General features: G+C 41.6%; 1 protein-coding gene and 1 long non-coding RNA gene across 4 annotated transcripts in view; one reads left to right on the plus strand and one right to left on the minus strand.

Moving 5' to 3' along the window:
* PDZRN3 (PDZ domain containing ring finger 3) overlaps positions 1 to 20,084 on the minus strand; it is a 239,860-nt gene that overhangs the window by 134,557 nt on the left and 85,219 nt on the right. The gene's annotated exons all lie outside the window — the stretch shown is intronic.
* LOC141585393 (uncharacterized) lies at positions 1,441 to 19,563 on the plus strand. The gene is made up of 4 exons (XR_012518827.1): positions 1,441 to 2,809; positions 15,252 to 15,314; positions 16,832 to 16,993; positions 18,130 to 19,563. It is a non-coding gene; the product is annotated as an uncharacterized LOC141585393 (long non-coding RNA).

A 20,084-nucleotide genomic window follows, 5' to 3' on the forward strand; every position in this document is an offset into this window, starting at 1 on the left:
TCATGGCCTAATCACCGCCCCAAAGCCCCACGTCCTAACACCATCACAATGGAGACTGGGTTTCAACCCATAAATGTTGTGGTAGCACAAGTATCCAGCCCATAGCACCTATGCAGTGAGGTTCCCTGAGGAAACGGATGACATATGTAAGATGAATCAGGTCTACTTGCAAAGTTAGGTGCAGAGGGCAGAATGTGCTTGGAAAAGGTGTAGTGAGTTCGGGAAACTTCCCTCCACAGCCACAGCCATCGTGAGACAACCTCACTTTTCTACTTCACTCTGACCTCCCGCAGGGCTCCTGTGGGCCACACCTACCTGGAAGCCAGTGAGCACTGGCTGACGGAGTCTCCTGGGCAGACAACAGGATGGGAAAGAGTAGATAAGAACAGCAAGGAGGTTCAGCAAAATCTACATACGCCAGCATGAAGAGGAGGCCAGAGAACACAGCTAAATGAAAAACAGCAAGCTATGGAACAGGAGGTCTGGTATGATGTGAATCACAGTAAGAGGAGGGGAAAATGCCAGCACGAAGGGTATTTTCTACCAGCAAACCCAGAATAGAGTCTAAAAGGGATACATACCAAGCCGACAAGAGTGTTAACTTCTGTGGCAAAGATGAGAGAAAAAAGGAACTTTAATCTGCAGTGTTTTAAATTCTTCAAAGAGGAATATGTTCATAGGCTTCATGGAGAGTAGAATATTAATTTAAAAACAGTAAGTAGAATCATTAATTGTTTTTATAAAATGGAAGTATCGCCACCTTTTGCAAAATTGGGTTAGGCAGCCCATGCCCAGGCATGTCCTGAAAGCCCTAAGTGAGTAAAGAGTGGTAAGAGAAAAATCATCAAATCATGTCAAGCTATGGCTATGCCAGTGGTTCTCAAAGCGTGTTCTCTAGATCAGCAGCATCACGTCACCTGGGAACACGATAGGAAGGCAGATTTTTATACTCGACCCCAGAAATACTGACTCAGAAACCCTGGGATTGTCTACCAGGGAGAGGGTCACATGTGATGTGGTGTGGCCAATGTCTAAGGCCAGGCATTGCTAGACTTTATGGGCCAGAGCTGCCATAGACAGCAGTGCAGGCCGTACAATGCTCCTACAACTGCAGGAGGTGCCATTCACACAGTCTATGATGAGAATGGCGTTCCCCGGGGTGGTGCAGTGCAAAACCTGCATCCTACACCTGTCAGCCCTTAAAGCAGTTGGGAACATGGAAGAGTTGTAAGCAGGCAGAAGACATCATCAGATCTGCATATGGAAAGACACCCTGGGTACCCTGCTTAGAGAAGAAAGAGGTAATGGGGAGCTATTCCCAGCTGATTTGTCTCCTGTATATCTCTGGGTCTGTTAATTAGCTACATCAAGAGTAAACTAGGCTGGGTGTGGTAGTTCACACCTGTAAAACCAGCACTTTGGGAGGCCAAGGTGGGCAGACAGTTTGAGCCCAGAAGTACGAGAAGAGCCTGGGCAACATGGTGATGCCTTGTCTCTGCTAAAAATAAAAACATAGCTGGATGTGGTGGCATGTGCCTGTGGTTTCAGCAACTTGAGAGGCTGAGGCAGGAGGATCACTTGAGCCGGGGAAGGCTGCAGTGAGCTGAGATCGCACCACTGCATGTTCCAACCTGGCCAACACAGCAAGACCCTGTGATGATGACAATGACAACAACAACAACAACATCAACACGAGTGAACTAAAGTAAAAGACACTTTGAATGGAATCCAAGTTGTCCTTGTGGCCCAGTTCAGGCCTCCAGATAACTTGGGTCTCAATTAGCAGAGGGGCAGGGGACGGAAAAAGGAAGACAACTAAAGACTCCCAAGTCCTACATTACATGCATGTGTGTACACACAAGCACACACACACAGAAAAAAATGGAGGGGGGTGTGGGAGGAGCAGGGGCAAGCAGGTGTTGATGAGAAAGAGGTGAGCCCCTTGGGCCGGTAGTTTGAGGAAGAACCCTGAAGCTAGAGGGCAGGTCTGGCTGGCGATACTGATACTGATTCAAAAGTCATCCGCACCCAGATGATAATGCAATTATATGCAAAGCTAAGATCACTCAAGGTGTATGTAAACAATGGAAAATCAGTGGGCTGGGGCCAGAGCCCCGGAGAACCTCTACGTTTAAGAACAGGAGCTAGTGGGGGAACGTGTTGCACACGGCTTGGAAGCCAGGCAGCTGGAAAAGGCCAGCAGGAATACAACCAGAGAACTCTTGGCACGGCAGAGTCCAGGATTTAATTCAAGTGAGACGTGTCAGCAAGAGAAAAAGGAGGAGACAAGCACAGGGAAGTGCAGCCAATGTATGTTCTCCCTCAGGAGCACGGGGCTGCTGGTGGACTCTTTAAATGGGTCGGTGTGCATGCCACTCTCTCGGCACCCCTCCTCTACTCAGCCTCAAGAAAGACTTCATGCTCTGGACATCTTTTCTGGTGCCAGTGCACAGCCCCCCAGACCCCCGTTAACTCTCATTTTGAGGAGCTGAGATCAGCTGAGGAAAGCTTCGCCAAGCTTCAGAGGATCAAAATGTGCATTTGGGAGGGGTAGGCGGGCAGATGGCGCCAGATTAAAAAGATGCTGGGCTCACTCACTGCTCTGAGGTCTCTGAATTGCCTCCAGCACAGCAGTGTCAAATCAGGAACTCCATCATATGACCTAAAACCTTGTGAGTCTCTCCAAAAGACTTAGCCTGCTACAAGATACTGAGGGGGAAGACAGATGCACTTCCAGAGGGCTTGAGATTCTAGAAGCCCAGCATCCACCAGATGCCTGCTGAAGCTGATGGCTGTTGCACACTCTGCAGTAAGTCTAAAGCATTTTGCATACTGCGTTGTAATTGCTTATTTTTTTTAACCTCTTCCACCCCTCAACGCCTCTCCAAGTAGACTGCAAAATCTCTAGAAAAAAAATTTGTCCTGTCTCTGTATCTTTCCTGCCCAAATTGGGGCTGCCCTGTAGTAGCAGGCCCTCAGAAATGTATGTTAAATACCTGTTGACATGGGGAAGGACTATTTGTAGAAGCAGTGGTTGTACATACCTCTCCTCTGTTTTGTCAAAGACTTCAGTGTAGTGAGTGGGGTTGATAAACTGCAGCCTGTGAGCCCAATCTGGCTCATGGGCCGTTTCTGTGAAGCTTATAAGCTTTTCAGTGGTTGAAATAATAATATTTTATGACATGTAAAAATTATATGAAATTCAAATTTCATTGTCCATAAATCAAGTTTTATTGAAATACAGCCACACCCATTCACTTTCATCTTGTCAGTGGCTGCTTTCATGTTGAGTAGTTGCGACAGAGATAGTATAACCCACAAAGCCTAAAATATTGACTCTCTGGCCCTTTACAGAAGTATGCTGGCCCCTAAACAACAGTAACACTAAATATGGAGATACACATGAGATATACATCCAAATATAATCTTCCTCACAAGTGGAATTCCTTTTAACTTTTAGACTTTCCAGTTACTGACATAAAAATGAGAGACATTTTAGCTTACCTTGAGAGCATAAGCATCAGAACAAAGCAGTGCTGTAAACTGAGCAGGCTGTATGCTCAGAAAGGCTTGCATTTCTCATCATGCTGAGAATGTCTAACAAGTTTTACTTACTTTCTAGGCCTCAGTCTCCTTATCAGTAAAAAGGGCACAAGGGTAAGACCTTAAAAATTTGATATGAGAATCAAATAACTGAGTTTTTATCTCTTAACCTGGTATCCGACCTTTGGAAGCACCTGATAAATGGAACTACAATAATTTTTCTCTTTGTTTTTACAGGAATATTTCACTTTACAAAAGATACGCTCTTTAACGGTTGTACCTAATATGAATTACTTGTATCAGGCAGCAGTTTCTATGTTTTATGACAAAATTGGAATTACTACTCTAGGACACAATTGTCAACTATGAATTCACTCAAACCTCAGTGATGAGTGTCTAAATGAAAAGTTACAATAGTACAGCATGTTCTAGCTGGTGAAACATGACAAGAAAAATACAACAAAAGAAAGAGAGCTTTTCTTTTTCTTTTTCTTTTGAGACAGTCTCGCTCTGTTGCCCAGGCTGGATTGCAGTGGCGCAGTCTGGACTCACTGCAACTTCCACTTCCCTGGCTGAAGTGATTTTCCTGCCTCACCTCCTGCATAACTGGGACTATAGGCATGTGCCACCATGCCCGAGTAATTTTTCTATTTTTAGTAGAGACAGGTTTTCACTATGTTGACCAGGCTGGTCTTGAACTTCTGACCTCAGGTGATCCACTCACCTTGGCCCCTGAAAGTGCTGGGATTATAGTTGGAAGGTACCATGCCTGACCAAACGGAAGAGATATTTGAAAGAGAAAAAACAATTCTCATTATTTAGAGAAGACATCATGGACTACCTTAAAAAAACTTTAGAGCAAACTATAATACCATTTATTTAAATAGTGACGAATTGCAATAGCTTTATATTTATGTATACATATTGATATATACATATATACAAATACACACATTTATGGATATAAAATATCAAACAACAAAAGCATTGTAAAGTGATTCTCTGCAGGAAGAAAAAAACTCAATGTTTTAATGAGGGTCATAAGGAATGTTATGAAATAATATGAATTACAGCCCTTCAAATAAATGAAAAATATGACCACAAAAACAGAACACTTGGTTAAAGGTCCAAAGAAAAATATGATGGCACAACAACAGGGATGGAAGGGCTTCAGACAAGCATCAGCTCAATGTTACACAGCAGGACAGCACACAGCCCTCCCATTCCTCTGATGTCCTTGGCCAGTGCTTTCCGGAAGCTGCATTCATTTAGGGACGAACAGATGCAACTGGCAGAAAGGAGGCAGAAGCCTTTTCAAAAAGCAGCAGGAAATGAACAAGTAGAGAATGCATTCACTGAGACCCTGGCAAAGGATCCAAAGTGTTCTGTAAAAGGAGTTCAGAGCCTGGGAGTGAGTTTACTAGATTTGCAAATCAGTAATGGATAATTTCGGTGAAATGAAATATTTCTTACAAGCAGATAGCAAAGGGCATGCTTACACTTCCCTGGGACCTCTCCTTTCGCAAGGCACTGTATTCTGGGTATTTGGGAAACATTTGGACTAAAGGGCTGACTTTTACTATTTAATATAGAAACCTGCAAAAAATAAGGCATGGTAAGATACCATCATCCATTTTAATAGTCAAGGCTGTAAATATATCAAAGAATTCTGGAGACTAGAAGACAATGTAGCTGCAAAGTTAAAAAAAAAGTTGAGGTTTAATTTATGTAAAAGTTAAGAAACTATAAAACTCCTTTCTCCTAAAGATATTTAAAGTAAGTCTTTAAAAAAAAAGCTTAAAAACCACAGTGATGCATATTACCACCAGCAGTCTGAAGGAAATCACAAGGAGATTTCAAGTTCCCTCTGAGTAACAAATTAGTCACTCTGAACAGATCAAGTTCAGCTTTGGAAAAAACAGTGACCTCTGAAAGCACAGGCTTTGACTGCTGTGGGCCACTCATCACAGGCTGCCTGTCCTACAAGCACATGGTCAGGTGTGCTGTTTGAGATCAGAAAGCCTCTTTATTAAAAATGAAAGAGAACTTGGTCTTCTCTTGCTGCTTTGATGTGAGATCAACAATTTCTAATAAAAGGGATTTTTTTTCCCCCCTAGACAGGGCTACAGACTAGAAATCTATGTTTAAAAGGATATGTTTTCATTGGCAAGCTCCAGTTTAATTAATTTCGATTTACAAAGGAGTAGCAAAAGTTAGTGACATGGTTACCCAGGCATGCAGATTACAAGTGAACATAATTCTAGTTTACATTCTGGGAAAATATTCAGTGTGTCTCAGGAGGTGAAACATACCACAGAAGGGCAGGAGATGTATACTTTTCATATATATATATGAAAGATCATATATATATGAAAGTCATAAATGTGAATCATATATATGAAAATCATAGCTCTAATTATATATTATAAATAAATATAATATGTATTTATAATAGATATAAAAGTATACATTATATAATTAAAAAAATTATCTGCTATGGCAGAGTCAAAAGATATGGGTAGGTACTAGCAGAAAGATTTTTCATGATGTGGCTCTGTTAAAAGCAGAGTGAATAAGATAACATTCATTAATTTTATGCATTGCATGTTTCCACATTTACAATAACTATGCTTTTTTGAGGGCTTCCTTGCTCATAGTTACAATTTTGTTAAGTCATATATATATGTGGATATATATATGTGTGTGTGTGTCTGTGTGTGTGTATATGTATGTATATGTATGTGTGTGTGTATAGGCAGAGGAATGCCATGTTTTATGAACACATGTCAGTTTCTAAGGAATCAAGCCCCATAAAAGACCACTGAGGAAATATTTGGAGGCAGAACTTCAAAACTTCTCCTTCCTTCTGTTTTCCCACATTTGGGAGAAGGGAGAGGATTTGTGAAATGTGGCCAGTTATAGGCATTTAAGAAAAGGCTAAATCTCTTTCATGTTCATAAATTTGAACATATGTAACAAAATCGAGAAGGCACTAAATCTGGAGAGGCAGCTGTAGAGTCCTTTTTCAACTGATTGGGAATACATTTTAAGCTCAAAGTGTTCTTTACCAATAACCACATGCACTCATGATGAACAGCTACTCCATTTGAGCCCTGGCAGCCAGATTTTTCCCATCTCTAGGATCATACATAGTGTCCTTCCTGCCAAGGAGAGGCATGTTGCTCCCCACTTGCTGCCTCCTGTATTTTCTGGGTCTCACCCTCTCAGCCAAGGCTTCCCGGATTCACCAATCTCACGTGGTTTCCATGCTTGTTTTTCTCATCTCACTCTGTCTCTTTCCTTCACCACACTTAGCTGTGCACTGTCTTTATCTCTGCTTCGCTTCTGTCCTTTCCCCACTGGACTGTGGGCTTCCGGAGGGCAAGAACCCTTTGTGTCAGTAGAGCCAGACATTAGGATGTCATGGTGAAAATGTAGGCTTTAGACGTAGATTTCTGGGTCCCAATCTCAGCTCTGCTGTGCACAGGCTGTGTGATCTCAGCAACTTACCGAACTTCTCTGGGCGGTAGTTACTTCATCTTAAGGGGATGTAGGATTAATACTACCTACCTCATGTTTTTTCTATGCTTAAAATCAAAAGTGATGATGCAAGGAAAGCATTTAATATGCTCTCTGGCACATAATACGCCTTTCGTAAAATGAGTGCTATTATTATTCACCATTGTATATCTAATGCCATCCATAGCCTCAATACTAAGATGCTGAATAGTCATTAAATCAACTTATATATTTATAATTATATCAGAGCATTCCCACACCAACCCATAAAGTATCCACATACCTATTCCACAGATAAGGAACTAGAGAGCTGGAGACTTCTGTTTTCTAAGACCCATCCTTGCCAGCATAAACTCAGAACATTATCGCCATCACATCTCTCCTGTCAGGTTTTCTCATCAACTTTGCATGCAGTAGCAGTCAGAGACAAAGTACAACATATTGAAACCAAAGCTTATTCAATTATGAATTGAGGACATACAGATGGAGTGATATGGAGAATGTGCATATTCTCCAGTCTTGTCCCATGAACTCTGAGTCTTAGTTTTTTCTGAGACAGTCTTGGTCTGCTACCCAGGCTGGAGTGCAGTGGCATGATCTTGGCTCACTGCAACTTCCACTTCCCGGGTCCAGGCAGGTCTCCTGGCTCAGCCTCCTGAGTAGCTGGGACTACAGGCATGTGCCACCATGCCCAGATAATTTTTTTTTTTTTTGAGATGGAGTTTCGCTCTTGTCGCCCAGGCTGGAGTGCAATGGCATGATATTGGCTCACTGCAACCTCTGCCTCCTGGGTTCAAGTGATTCTCCTGCCTCAGCCCGATAGCCAGGATTACAGGTGCCCATCACCATGCCAGCTATTTTATTTTTTTAATTTTTAGTAGGTTTCACCATATTGGCCAGGCTGGTCTCAAACTCCCGACCTCAGGTGATCCACCTGCCTTGGCCTCCCAAAGTGCTGGGTTTACAGGCATGAGCCACCGTGCCTGGCTGAGTCTTAATTTTTACCTTCTGTGAAATGGGGACAATATAACCTTCCTGTTGCACAGTGGTAAGGATGAAAGGAGATGATATATGGAGACAGCCGCATGCATGGCTTGGTATTAAGTAGGTGCTAGGTAAAAGACAGCATCCATTACTCACTTCCTATCCTCCCCACAGGATATAAACCAGTAAATGGTTTTTAAGGTCACAAGTTATACTTCATCCTGGATCTTATCAATTCAATATTGAAAATCCATTAGAAACAGATACTTTGCTTTCATAGTAAAAGGCAGCTAGAATGCTGAGGACCTAGAATGTGCAGTAGGTATTGTTAGGCGATTCTTTCTCAAAGTTTCCAATTTCTCTTATGATAAAATACAAAGAATCAAAAACTCCATCTGTACTAGAATCTGACTGTCAGCCTCACTATTTCCAATTCCTAAATCTAGGATGTGAAAAAAAATCATACATTCTGAGCTGTTCTCAGGATTCTCAGGTCTATGAATAAAGTTGTTTCAGGGAAAGTGGCTGTCTTTCTCTGAGCTATTTAAAGTGGTCTAACTAATTATGAAAAGAATTTGCCCACTCCCAATAGTAGAAAGACTCATTTTCCAGAACTCTGGTTAGCGTGGACTCAGCATTGTTAAAAGGAGGACAAGAGGAATTCTAAATAATCACTTTTCACATCATGTCCCAGACCACCCAGAAAGACCACTTGACCTAAAAACCAAAGGACGGAAATAAACCCCAATTATTATTTTTTAGATGGAGTCTCGCTCTGTCACCAGGCTGGAGTGCAGTGGCGTGATCTTTGTTCACTGCAACTTCCACCTCCCAGGTGAAAGCGATTCTTCTGCCTCTACCTCCCGAGTAGCTGGAACTACAGGTGCCCGTCACCACACCCGGCTAACTTTTGCATTTTTAGTAGAGACAAGGTTTCACCATATTGGCCAAGCTGGTCTCTAACTCCTAACCTCTGGATCCACCGCCTCCCAAAGTGCTGGGATTATAGGCATGAGCCACCGTGCCTGGCTATAAACCCCTATTTACCCCAACTGGGAAAAACATGAACAAGAGAACTCTTCTCCCAGGATGAGCAGACATGTGAGGCTCCATTCATGAGGTCTCTGTTCTGGAGCCCACCAGTTTATGTCCACACACAGTAAACCTGGAGAAATAATTCTTGCTGACACTCAGAAGTATGGAGGTCAAGGTCAAAAAGCAGTGGTCTCAGAGGTCAAGGGCTGCTCCCCAGACTGAAAAGATTGAGGGTTGGATGGCTCTTTATTACTGACATGGTTACTTGGATTTCTCTTTCTTAGACCTGCCTGGGATGCAGGTGTCTTGAGCAGCTGGCTTTAAGAAAACCTTTCAACGTCCAGTCCTGCTTTATCTGGTATACCAGAAGGCTGACTATCTGTTATCCTTTCTGAAGGCCAGGGGAAGCTTACTAAGGAGTCTTGAGGCTACTGGTGTAGAGAAAAACATTTCAGTGGGAAGAATGGCCAATGGAGGTAAGCAACCATCAATAAAGATTAGACAAATCATGTAATATACAGTGGAGCACCGTTAAAGTTAGATTAACGTTACCAAAAGAAAACATGGCCCAGTTTTAGCCCACAGGAGACTCGTGGGGATAAACTGTCAAGAATAAACAACTGACTCAGAAAGAGGACGATCTTTTATATGTGATTATGAAGCAATGTGGATGATTTCAAATTCTGCTAATTTCAACATTAAATGCTATTCTTCACTCTATTTCCAGCTGGATTTTAATTACATTCACAGCATAATAGGGCCATGGTGTGAAGCTCAAAAAAAGTAATAAAATGAACCGTTTTTACAGGATGGTCCAACAGCATGAACTAGGTTGTGGAATTGAATATTGGTAAAGAATTTCTTAACTTGTTATACACAATTTGGCATTGAGGTCTGTGCATCAGTGCTTTTTGGAGTGGAGGAAGAAGTGGGATGGCAAGGTAAGGTGGACACATTTAGTCCTAAGAATCTTTTGGGGAAAACACACACACACACACACACACACACACACACACACACACAGAGAGCACATACACACATGGCAAACCTTGTAAAAAACTGCTAACCCAAAGGATAGTGGAGATAAAACTTGCTGATCACACTGTTTTTCAAAATAACTATGACAAGGTTAATGAATACTTACAAATATTTAAGGGGTTTTTGTTTTGTGTCCCCATGGCCAGGGATGTGGAGTAAGGATTTGGAACTGGGATCTACATGTGCAAATAAAAAGTAAGCACCTCTGCTGGAAACAATCTTACACCACCTTTCTACATAAGCTAGGTCTTGCTCATTATCTTCTAAGCATGGACTAAGAAATCTCAAGAGCTCAGTGGTCCAGCTTCTTGTTTAGTAGCTGCAGGGAAAGACTGTGCAAGTGTTCAATGCCGGCACGCTGCTTGTCCCAAAGCATTAAAGCAAAACTGTACCAAGCCAGGGCAAACACCTGCTTCTATCTAGGGCTGCAAACAGGTGGCCTGAGGCTTCTGTGCTACATGTTCGTCACTGCCCACAGTCCCCACCTTTCCCTATTGCTTTGTACCTCTGCTATAGCAAGAACGTTTGCACTGTCACCTTTGGGACTCCTTCTGCCTCACTGCACCCTAGTATCCCTCAGAACATCCATTTCCAATTCAAGCTGGCGAATACTGACTTGCTATCATCTGGAAAGCACTTTGTTCAGCAAAAGAACTCTGGGAGTATGGCGCGAGCATATCACAAAAACAATAAAATAGAGCTGATTCTCAAGGTGATGGCAAGGGGCTGGATAGAAAGATAAGAAATCTATTTCAAAATGCCTGCGTCCAACTACATTGTCTTGATTGACTTATGCATTAATTCCCTCAAACAAACCAAAAATAAACACATGCCAGGCTGCGTTGAGTCTAGGTTCTACCACTTCATTAAATGCGCTGTATTAGGCAAGTCATTTAATCTCACTATGCCTCAGGTTCCTCATCTATGAACAGGAGAGTAATAGTCCCTTCCTTATAGGATGGTTGTAAAAATTATATGCATTAATGCACAGCAAGCCCTCAGAACAGTAAGTGTAAGCATTCCATAAATGTTAGCTGTCACTGTCATCATCACCATTATTAGCATGATTTTATTTCTTACCCCTTCACGTAATCATAATTCTTAAACTTCTGGTAACCACTAGAAAAACCTGATGCAAAGCCACAGAAGACAAATTCCCTTTGCACTCTGGGGGTCAAATGTTGGCCTCACCACAGTGGTTCTGTTGAGCTAAATTCGCTATCAGCCTGAAGTTAAAGCTGGAATGGTAGAACAATTACCACAAAGATGTCTAGAGAGGTCTGGTTCTTTTACTAAGCACAGTGTAGACACTTTTTATGGCTTAACAATCTTGCAATAAAAATTAAGTGGTTATATAAGACCACTACCAAATGACAAAACCACGATTATATACTGGCTCCCTATAAAATCCTTCACAGAAACGGACATTAGTTGAGAACTAGTATTTAAAATGAATAACTTCAGTATCAATGACAACATATTCAAGTTTTTATGAAAACCAAGGTAATTCTTGGTGCTTTGAGAATTTTTTTTCAATCAAAGTCACCATTAAAGTGATCTTGCAAAAAGTCCTGATGTACCTGGGTATGCTAAATCCAGGTCAAATATAAGAACAAAACTATAAATGGCATTCATAGCTTAATGTAGTCACTTAAATTGGGGTGAGAACAATACAGATAGAATGTTATTCTTCTTTAAGTAAATTTAAACCAGAAATTTTGTATTTATTTCTTAGGGAGAAAATCAGGAAAATCTCTGGTTTCTAGTCATTTCTTATGTAGCTCAAAACGTAATCAATCAAAACTTTGAATTTAAAAAAAAAGATGTCACTAATTCGTTCAATGGACCAGCATATTGACAACTCCTCTGTTAACTTTGTTGTGACAAATTTAGTGGGTTATGATGAAGATCAGATAAGGGATACAGCTTTGAAGAAAGCCAGATAAATGGGAAAAATTATTACCTGACTGTAATTTCTAATTATCTTTATCAAGAGTGCTAACACTGCCTCAAAAGGTGTTGGAAAATAAACTATCCTGTTTGTCGTGAATCAGGTGAATCCCGCCTTTCTTCCTGGCTCCTCCACAGTCAGTCATGTGTCCTATTCTACTGATGCTATTGCCTTAAATTTCCCTTATTCATATCGCTATCATAACCATGTTTGCCTGTGTTACACTTGAGGATGACTTGGGTTTGTATGCATCACTGCACTCCATGACTGGTTATAGGGGCTGATCTTCCTGTCTGACCCAGTGTCCCAGCCCCCCTCCCAAATGCTACTTCTGGTTAGTTGCTACCAAAGCTGCATTCTCAAGAGATAGCCTCCTTGGAGGGAAGTGTCTCTCCTTCAGTCAGGGGTGTGCAAGGGACTGCGTTCCTGGTCCAGAGCCAAACACATCTCAAGGCCTACATGTTCGCCTCCCAGATTCCCAATGCAACACACAGAAAATACACACATTTGCTCATTGAGTCTAATCGGCCTAATGTTTAGGCTGCCTATCATCAACACTTTAGCTGCATTCAGGGTTCAGGCAGAAACATGAAGGAGAGAAGTGAACCCAGCGCACACATCTCCACCCAATGGAAGCGCAGCCACTTTCAGCTCCTGTTGATAGCTGGGCCTGTGATAACTCAGGGAGAGGTAGAGTGTTATATAAAACAATGCCAAAACTCCAGACTTTTCTGTGAAAGTCTCCCAAGTTTGAATCACTGGCAACAAATTCCAAATTTTTTAAATACAGTGTTAGTTCAACAAAACTCTTCTTTGGTGACATTTCAGCTCAAGCCTACCAATTGTGGAGCTAACTCCCAAACAAGGTCAGGACAACTGAATAATAATTTCCATCTCTCCAGCTTTGCAAACATAAATAACAAGTAATGAGCGCCTACCATGCACCACGCATTGTGTTGATGGTGTTCCATGTATCATCTCACTTTCATCCTCATTACACACTGACTGTGATATTGTTACTTCTGGCAAACACATGAAGAAAGGTGCTTAGAAAAGACCTCTAAGTTTTCACAGCCCAGCAGAAGCAGGATTAGAATTTAGATCTGGAGGATGTTAAGCTCTACCTGCTTTCCACTAAACAACCTGAATTGCATCTAGAAACAACCAAGAACAAAGATGACCTCGCAGAAAGGGCATGTTCAGTCCTGGGAGATTAAGAGAAGTGGCATTATAGATCTCCATGTTACTTGCTGGGGCATATGTTGCCATGGCTGTTGTTTAGAGGGTCAATGGTCTATTGTGGTAATCTAAGAAACAAGAAATTTGATCTCATTTCAAATTTATCATTCAGCACCTTTAATGTAGTGACTGACTGGCTAGAGTACCACTGGCCAGAAGAATCTAGAAATCTGGCCACTAACTGCATTCACAAACAAAACTGCTACTAAAAATCACAGTTCAAAAAAGGCAAAACCAGAAACTCTTTGAGAAGTCTTTAACTCAATGGGTCTTTATGTCCATAGGTTTCACATTTGACAAGTTGATTTTAATCTGATTATTTCAACATCAAAGACACAAAAAAATGTGCAACATCAAATGGATCAGAAATGAAGCATTTTACAAAGGAAGTCTAATAACCTCACTAGCAATCTCTCTTAATTAAGTTAGTTTAATCAAGTTTCCATATTCTTTAATGCTTATTTTTGGTGAAAGTTAAGGCAAAAGCAACTGAATCCCAAATTAGTGCATCGGCCAGCTGCAATTTTTACTTGCCTTAATTTTCCTTGACAATGGAGTCACTGGGAAGGATATAACTTCCTCCCAAAACTTCTACCTCTAACCCCTTACTCTAATCTTTTCAAAAACAAATTTCAATTATTTATAGAGCTGTAGAACCACCAGAATTTTAAATGACATGTCAATCTACTTTTTATTTTCAACTCCAAATGCAATAACTGAAAAAAAATCTATCCATGGCATATTAGAAACTCAAAAAGCTTTTAAAAATGGTTTTTCTTAATTTTGTAACAGGAGTGGCCTAAGAAATTATCTTGGGGACATATCCCATATAAAAAACAGAATACCCACCAAGTGTCCACAGTAACAACTGAAGTCATCAGTTGCCCCTGCATACGAAGTGGGAAGGTCTTACAAGGTGTAATACCCAAAGTAAAAAAACCAAGGATAGAGAAAGCCAAAGAAATCAGCTATTGACGGTGTTACTGGGTGTTCCATTCTGTACTTTGTGTTCCTTCACTGGGTATCATCTTCATTTCCTCCCTTCTGTGTACAGGTCACCTATCCAATGAGATTAGCCTGACCATCCTATACCAAATAACACATCTGGTTCCAACTCTCTAGTCCCTACCACCATTCTTCTTTCTTCATTTTTTGTTAAACCACTTAGTACCACCAGATGTTTTATATGTTAATTTGGCAGTTATTATTTTCTATTTATAACTTATTTTCGATTTATTCCTCCATTAAAATGCAGATCCATGAGGACTGGACCTTTGACTCTTTTGCTTACTGTTGAGTCCCCAGCACCTAATAATTAATCAATAGATTTTTTTTGAATTAATTTACAAGTGAGCAAATGATCAATCATTAACTGTCACGCTGACTAGAAGGTAAATGCTTCAAAAGCAGCACTCTTATTTTTCTCAGTCTTTGCTCTAACCTCCCAAAACCTGCAACAATGCCAGCCACATAGCAATGAATGGCTGAATCGGAGGGTGAATGAGTGATTCACTCTTGTTTATTCTGAAGCTATGCTAACCCCATTAGCAGGAATCTTCCATGTTCAGTCAATATTCCAATGGAAGTTAAATTCTCACTCTCTTTTTTTTTGAATCTGAGACCTCCCCACATCTACGGAAGTGAATTTTATAGCAAGTACATCTCATCTTATGTGATTTAAAATTTTAACTCTTAGAGGTCTGGTGAAAGGAGCAGATTCATTCCAGCAGTTTCTTGGAATAGAGTACTTGTAGAAAAGAATATGTTCATGGGAACCAATGACCAGATCTCAGGAGGTTCAGAAAACAATGGGTCAAGATTTACAAGGGGTCTGTGAGCCAGCAGGAGCCCCTAGGTCTTGCTTCAGCAGTACTGCCTCTCTTAACCTCATGTTCTGCTCAGCTTTTCAGAGATTTCCTATTGTTGTCTTCACGTGTTACAGATACCATCTTTTGACACTGATGATTCTAGGACACCTTTATGGAAGTGAGGCTCAGAAAAGAGGGTAGGTGTCATTTCTGTCTTTGTAATCGTTTGCTAGAAGGTCTTCAAAACACTTCTGGTTTACAAAGGACAGCATTGAGCAAATCACCCTTGCCTTGCTGAGTGCAGTAGATTGTATTATTTATTGCTCAGTGTACTTGCTGCCGCCCCCCCCCCCCCCCCCCCCCCCGTGGGAAGATGATACTTCCCTGTCCTGGTGATGTCAGACTTCATCCTGTCACTTGTTAATGCAATGTGCCATCAGCTGCCCCTTCTGAGGGGTTAAGGCTAAGGACCATCACCTGGGTCTGCCATGTTGTCTTTTCCTTTTGCCTTAACACCAGCAATGACCCAGGTGGCAGATTGCTCCTTCAGCCTGGGTTCTAGAAGGGACATGGAACAGAGCAGCTGCTGACCCAAAATGGTAACATACCAAGAGCAAGAAATAGATCATTGTTGCAGGCCTCTGAAATTTTCAGAGTTGTTTGTCACTGCAGCAGAGCTTAGTCTAAGCAGAGCAATACGGTGACAATCATTTTGTGATGATCATGCATTTCTTCACACGCTAATATATCAAGATATGCAAATAAGGACCTGGAATTGCCCTGACCATATCCAACGATTCTTTCCTACATCTGAATGGAGACTCACTGGAGCATCAGTAACACAAATGCCCAGTAACAGCAAAGGCAAAGATGTATCAGCCAAGTCATGGACTATCAGTGCCTCTATCCCTACTCCCAAAGCTTAAAGTAAAAGCAAAGGCTCTAGAGAAAATAAAAACAGATGCACAGCCACAGAGCTGTCTTTTTGGGGAGAGAATATCTTGTGAAAGTTTCACCTGACAGTTCACATAGGCTGACTGCAGTGTGAAAACAAGTCAAGTTCCATTTAGGTCCATAATAAGAGTAACTGCAGGCTTATAACCTGCATTTCCTAAACTGTCATTCTCCAGTCCTTCATTGTTACACATGGTATAAACCTCTCCCATAATGTACACCTTGAAGGTGATTAAAGAATACTATTTATTTTGCACCCACATGCATAGGATATTGCAAGACAAGCAAAGCAGACCCTAGCTGTGCCCTGAAGAAACTTGGCTTAGGATTTAACTGCAGGTAAAGGGACATTTTACAAGGATTTGGATTTGGGGTTTCTTTGTAATTATACATTATGTAACACCAATGTAAAAGGAAAATATGGTATGATTTAGGCAGGTCCCCTTAACACATACAAATAATAAATGTGATTGAGTGACAACAACAGCAACAACAATCCCAAGGAATGTAATTGTAATTTCTTTTTTTGGGGGATGTAACTTTTGCTCATGGTAAAAAATACAAAGGTCTCTGTCACTGCACTGCACTCCAAACCATTTCTAATAGGTCTTGTCATCTGCTACCTTTAATGACTCCAAGGAACCAACTGTGCATGCCAGGGATGTTGAAAGCTTCATTACATTGAACTAATTAATAAAATATCAAGAATGAGCATTCTGATTCCAGTGCTATGTTCCGTACTCTCCTGGTGTCCTTGCAGTCTGCCTGCAAGAGGAGTTAACAGGACGGAAATGGTGGAGAGGTTCGCACAATGGGCTTCCCAACATTACTGCTTGTGGCAGTCCGGAGCCCACCCTGACAACCCAGGCATCACTGCTGCCAAGGCAGACACCCTGAGGATGTGGCTTTGCTGGCATGACAGGTATGTGTGTCATTCTGGAGCATCTGTCATGCCCACTGAAAACATACGCAGAGGCACATCTGAAACCTCTGCCCCTTCCCAAAGATTTCCAGCTGCTTCTAATCCTGAGTGCTGAGAACTTATTTTAAGAAACAAAGGCTTCTTTAAACCAATACACGTAATTTAGAGACTGAAAGGAAGGCCCCGTGTCTAGAATGCCACACGTGTTGTTAAGCTGTCCTGGACCTTCAGTCCCTCACGGTGGTAGGTCTCTACCTAACGGGAAGAGATTTTCCATATTCAAGAACCGCTGTATCAGAGACAAGAAAGGAAACGGATGCTGAGGGAAATACGACCAAGTGGCTTTACTTCTGTTAGGTTGTGGAGGTCGTAGAGGTGGGGGTCTTAATCTCTCTGTTTGCAGAGAATTTCCTCTGTATTGCAAGAGTTGTTTTCATTGCATACAATCCACGCCCACTGGAGGGGCCTCCTACTTTTGTCCTCAGACTTAAAACTATGTCTGAGTGTCCCAGTTGCTATGACCCTTTGCCCTGGTCCTCAACAGGAAAGATAGAGTAGAGACTGCTAGTGCTCACTGATGCTGCCCTGGGCTCTGAGCTCAATTCGGCCTTCAGTCTCTCTTGCAGTTGGCTGCGGGTCAGGTAACAGAGTTCTGGCCAATAGAATGTGAACAGACACGATGTACACCACTCCTGAGCCTCCCCCAAAGAAATCTCCCCTGTTGGATCTTCATTCTCTTTCCAAGTGGAAAGATTCAGAGGTCCTAGGGAAGGCGGGGCCACAGATGGATGAAAACTGTGTTCCTGAATCCTTGCAAAGAACAGTGCCCTTGCCCCTGATGAACCACATCTGGCCTTTGACTTGAACAAGAAACATTGTGTTAAGCCTCTGAAGTAGGAGGATTGTTTGTCACAACAGTTAACCTACTCTAATAAGAGTGAAAATTTCGCTTTATTTGACCAGATGGCTTAAACCTGTGATACTAATTAGTCTACTTGGCATCAACAATTCCCAGGCAAGGGTCTCAACTTTCCACCTTTTATGGAATGTTCTGGAATTATAGACAGTACTAGTTAATAAATGGCCAATAAAACCTAAAACCTAATTGTTAGCTTCTTTTTTTTTTTTTTTTCCAGATGGAGTCTCACTTTGTTGCCCAGGCTGGAGTGCAGTGGTATCCTCCATGTCCTACGTTCTAGCAATTGTCTTGCCTCAGCCTCTCAAGTAGTGCAAGTAGTGGGGATTAGAGACCTGCACCACCATGCCTGGCCAATTTTTTTTTTTTTTTAAGTGATGGAATTTCACTGTGTAGGCCAGGCTGGTCTCAAACTCCTGACCTCAAATGATCCACCCACCTTGGCCTCCCAAAGTGTTGGGATTACAGGCATGAGCCACTACGCCTGGCCCAACTGTTTTAAGAAATGATGGGAGGCCTTTACTAGCAGGTATTACGGTCAATATCAGCACCCAATTTAATGTTTTAACAGGGATTTCTGGACGAAAACGACTCTTTAATGCTGTTATATCTGGAGTGGGCATAACTGTAGAGTCCATGAAGCACATTTACAACTGGGAACACAAAGTCTGTTCACTTGTCCCAGGCCTGAGCCATTACCTGAAGATTAGGACTCCCAATGATACATTCTACTTTAATTTTATACTTCAGACTTCTAGGAGTCTTGCATCTGTTTTCCAGAAGCCACAAAAGACATTCTCTAATTACTTCTGGCTGAAAAACAGAGACTTTTAATTTTCTTGCAGAGAACACGCATGAACTACATACACTTCAAGTATACTGTGGTTGTCTCATTTTCTGTAAATACTGTACTTTTCCTTGCTGGCAAAGAAGAGCTTTTTCAAATCAAAATAATACTCCTAAAAGAGTCAGTGTAGTTTTCTGAAGGTCAGCAAAATCAGCTTTGCCAGAGCACCAGGGACTCCAATTACACATATTTACCTGATGTACTTTTATAGGACACATAATTCAAAAATTGCAGACTGCCTTTTATATTGTATACTATGCATTTTAATAATGTATTTATTATGTCGAGTTCTTTCTTTTGTGGTTTCTTGATGCTACTCCTCATTCAGAGTAGTTTCCTGGTTTTTCCTTATGTCAGGCAATGCAGTTAACCTTTAGCAATACTTAAAAATTTTGCAAGCCTTGTTTTGCATGATTTTTCTCCTGCATAAAACATTTGATTTTTCATCTGGTTTTCATTTTACACAATGATGTAGGTAGAGGCAAACTCTAAGACCTAGTAATTACAGCCTCATGGCAGCCCAACTGATGCATAAGAGATGTTTGCTAATTATAGTGATACGATGGCTCCCCTCCTCTGAAGGCTCATTGTGTTTCTTAAGGTGTCTCTTTTGTTCCTTAATCTAGTTGCTTATACAAGAGTACATTGATCAAACTGCTTTCTAGTAACAAATCATATTCTCAAAGAAATGTTTATTTTATAAAGTAGTCTCCTAGGCTTTGACAGCAAGACACAGTGCTGTTCCCCCTTAAGCAGGGCACCACCAAATTTGCCCCAGCCTTCAAGGCTGATGACAGATTTGCATTTCTCCATGGGTCTGCTTCACTGGCTTTACCCCCCCACCCCCCCACCCCGCCTGCCCCTTTCCAAAAATATAACGTAAGGTCATTATTCCTCAGACTAGGCAGTCACCTCACATCTGGGTCCTCACATAGGTTTTCACAAGTCACTCTCTTAATGACTTAGTTTTGAGCCACAAAACATTGCTGAAAGAATATTGGCCACCTTGAGAGAGTTTCGATCAAGGGATGTTTTAGATGCTTACAGAAGATGTCATTAGAGACAATCAGTTAAACTTGAGGTTGCAGTGGGTTAAAAATGGCCATAAATTATTTGCTGCTCCTCTCAGCAAGAGGTGAAATCGATTTCCTAACTGCAAATCCAGGCAAGCCTCAGGACTCATTTGGACTAATGGAATGCAGAAGTGACAACAGGTGACTTCTGAGTGCGATTTCAAAGACCAGACAACATCCACTCTTGCCCTCCAGATGCTCTGAAGCTGCTGTATCAAGAAGCCTGTGTACGCCTCCTTGGGCATGCAAGCCACT

Source organism: Saimiri boliviensis, chromosome 8 (genome assembly GCF_048565385.1).
Source record: "Saimiri boliviensis isolate mSaiBol1 chromosome 8, mSaiBol1.pri, whole genome shotgun sequence".
NCBI classification, from domain to species: Eukaryota; Metazoa; Chordata; class Mammalia; order Primates; family Cebidae; genus Saimiri; species Saimiri boliviensis.